This window comes from Nematolebias whitei, chromosome 3 (genome assembly GCF_014905685.2).
Source record: "Nematolebias whitei isolate Nwh7 chromosome 3, NemWhi1, whole genome shotgun sequence".
NCBI classification, from domain to species: Eukaryota; Metazoa; Chordata; class Actinopteri; order Cyprinodontiformes; family Rivulidae; genus Nematolebias; species Nematolebias whitei.
This window is the reverse complement of record NC_056500.1, coordinates 15,133,474-15,137,041: the sequence shown is the minus strand read 5'-3', so window position 1 is coordinate 15,137,041 and position 3,568 is coordinate 15,133,474. Positions and strand designations below refer to the sequence as shown.

Genomic DNA, 3,568 nt, shown 5'->3' with positions numbered 1-3,568 from the left:
TTAACTCAATTGTTTGATATTAATTTTGTTATTGCTTCTGTTAGAAGTTATATTTGTATAATATCACTGGCAATAATTGGTACTTTGAAAGTACAGTACTCCATTTTTGTTAAGTTTTGTTTGTTCAACTGGCCAAATAAATCACTTCTACTATGTAAAACCTATTGTAACACCTCCCTATGCAAACTGTTTCTGGCTAAAGAACAAGCAGACTTCAGAGGAAATCGATCACAGGCTCACCATCACTCACCCCAAAAATAAATAAAGGTGTCCTAAAAACTAGTCATTCACATGCCAAAGGAGGGCCATCAAGATGGGGTAGAGGTAGGGCAGCCGACTCAGGCCCCAAAAGTTCCAGGTTTGATCCCCATGGTGTCCCTGAGCAAGTCACCCAATCCCTAATTGTTCCCCGGGCACTATATGGCTACCCACTGCTCCACCTGTGTGTATCCCAGGTGTGATGGGTTAAATGCAGAGAACTAATTTTGCCATTCATTGATGACAACACATAGCCCTTATATCAGCCAAATTTATATTATATCAGCCTAATTTATATTATAACAGCCTAATTTATATTATATGAGCCTAATGACCGGTCCTTAGTGCCCTCATGGCCACTGAGCGAACAAGTTCAGGCTGTTATCAGCAAACTGGTTGATCCACTATGAGAAGGTGCTTTCTATAAGACTGAGTTTGTTGCAGCTCCTCAGAATGAAGAAATCTTTTGGATAAAAGACAACATTTCAACAAAAAAAACTATCCAGAGGACCTGACTCAGCTTTGTTAGAAAGATAAATTAAATACATTTTTAAAATACTGTTGTCTCTCCTGCTCAACACCTCCAAATGTAAGACCTGGTGAGGACTGGACTCTCCTTAGTCCTGCTCAGTAGAACTTTCAGGATTCTAGCTCAGAGTAAAACCAGATCTTTGAGCAGCAGCAGGTGTTTGAGAGGATTTTGTGTGCCGTCCAGCAGGGGGCGCGTCACCAACGGAGGGTGGGAGGAGCGCGTTCCCGCAGCAACAGGGAAGATGGCAGCCCTCGCATCTCTCAGCCAGGTAACGATACCGCTTTTTCTCAGCGGCAGCTCCGCGGAGGCTCATATGACATGCTGGCGGGACTCCTCATGTTTCACCTGTGTCCTGAGTTGTGTGTGAAGGCAGAGGACCAGCGGGGTTTTCTGTGAACCGGTGTTTTAAATGAAGCTGTCAGCCGGAGGAGCAGAGGCCTGCAGTACCGTTAGGTAGCGGAAGGGTTAGCATCATCTGTCGATGGTTAGCATCTCCTGCTCGGCCATGTTGGTATTTATCTCCGCTGTGTACCACATAGGTCCGAGAAACGATGCCGTGGACACCGTTTACAGAACCAGAACCGCACTGAGGGACCCGGCTCGGTCTGCTTCAGGCTCCTGGAGCTAGCTTTTAGCTCTGCTGTCAGGTGAAGGGTGAAGAGGAGCTCCATCATGATGAGGAAGATGCTGAGTTCAGGGCAGACAGAGGAGACATTTTGCTTTCAGTCACGGGACTCTGGGTCCACGAGAACCAAACGGGACGATATTTGAACTGTATTTGTGTGTAAAAAACCAAGAACACAGAATGAGTCTTCTGGGGTTTATGAGCTGACAACATCGCTGTGTTTACACACGGGTGGACATTCAAAACACGAAGAAGCTTCCTCATTAATCACTGTTTCTTTCTACTGATTTCTAGAGAAAACATTTGACCACAAGTCATTAAAAACCTCTAAGAGCTGCAAACATTTCAACTTATGTTACAGCAGAAAACTACATGAGTACAATCTCAGGCAGCTCTGTGAGGAGCTCTGACAGGTGTGTTCTTGATAAGTTACTGGATAAACAACAAATAAAATTTACATTTTAAAGCTAAATTAGATAATAGAAATGACACAAGGACAAAATATAGTTCAATGCAATTTAAAAAATAAAATGCATATCCAGTTTTTGGCACATTTTTCTATGTAATAATTGTCTAAAACTTTATTGCATTTGTTGACGGTTGTTTTGTTGGGTCATTTATTTTTTCTCAATTATTTTGACTTTTCTGGTCTTTCATACAGAATGTTATTCTCCGCTGTTATCAAATACTTTGATCTCTGTATTGTTACTGTTTCTAGATTCTTTATTTCATAGTTTGTGTTGGCACTATCTGATTTTAAGAGTCTGAGCATCGTTGTCTCTGCAGCTGTCCAGTGGGAACCCTCTGTATGACACCTTCTACAGACAGGTGAGAAGACTGCAACTATAATTTTATTAACAGCTTTGTTTTATTTCTGTAAGACAGAATAACCACATGCGTCACTGTTTCTGCTTTAAGGTGGATCCTGGAAACACAGGGAGAGTCGGACCGACAGAAGGTGCCCTGTTTCTAAAGAAGTCTGGACTTCCTGATGTTACGCTGGGAAAGGTAGGGGGTCACAGTCCCACACTGGACACAGTCTGGTTTTCAAACAAAACAAACTTAAAGCAAGATTGTTACAATAAATACTAAACAAACGTGTCATTGTAGAGGTGTTATATCAGCTAATGTATCGTTCTTTCACACAAATTGTGGAAATGTTAAAAAGCAGCATTTAGAGGGCGTTCTGGTCACGTGATAGTTCTATAAACCACTAGAGGACACTTTGATGTAGATGAAGACAGAAACATGTCTGTCGTGTGTCTGTCTTGCTCACTGTTTGTGCTGACAGTTGTTGACCGGGGGCTGGGGGTGGGGAAACGGCTCAGCGGGAGGGGAAAGGAGCGCTACCTCTGTAGCTTTTTAGCTAGCGCGTCTGTATTGTACGCCACTAGCTTAGTGGCACATAAGTGCCGGCAGTTGTCATAAAGTTAAAGGGCTAAAACTGCCTTATTCAAATGTTCACAATGTGATGCTTCTGATGTGTTTTCATTCAACCTTTACTTATACAGGTTAGTCGCATTGAGCCTCGGGGACTCGTTTACAAGAGAGACCTGATTTTAACAAAGAGTGATGACAACAGTAGACAATCGAGCCTCGGGGACTCGTTTACAAGAGAGACCTGATTTTAACAAAGAGTGATGACAACAGTAGACAATCGTAACAAGCATACAAATTGAGAAGAACACATGAAAGAAAATGTTATTAAAAAAAAACAAACTAAACAAAAACAGCTAGGTTGTAAAGAGATGTAGAAAACTGAAAACAGGAACATGTCTGCATTGGTTTTTGCCATGAACTTAGCAGGTGTTTGAAGCCACTTAGAGAGGATGATGATTAGAGAGATGCCGATCGATTTCATGATCTTGTCTGTAGTTACAGAAAACAAAGTGAAGTTTTTGAGCTGCATGCATTCAGCTGGGCCTGCTATAAACTAAAGAATAGAAATAAATTCATTGTGAAATAATTCTTTATTAGATTCTTGAAACTGTATGTTACCTCGCTGTACAGAATTGATTGATAGCTGCTGCTGATTATGACTTCATAACTCTTTTCATGTCTGTGGTGCTGGTGAGACATTTTCATCAGTGATCAGTGTTTACACAGTCCGTGTGCACCAACATTTTCATCGCACAGAACATCTATGTGTTTCA

The 3,568-nt window shown here is 41.7% G+C and overlaps 1 long non-coding RNA gene across 1 annotated transcript; it reads left to right on the top strand.

Annotated features, from left to right (window-relative positions):
• Positions 1–992: 992 nt before the first annotated feature.
• On the top strand, positions 993–2,415 carry LOC119407737. The gene is made up of 3 exons (XR_005186690.1): positions 993–1,058; positions 2,202–2,243; positions 2,334–2,415. It is a non-coding gene; the product is annotated as an uncharacterized LOC119407737 (long non-coding RNA).
• The last annotated feature ends 1,153 nt before the right edge of the window (positions 2,416–3,568 follow it).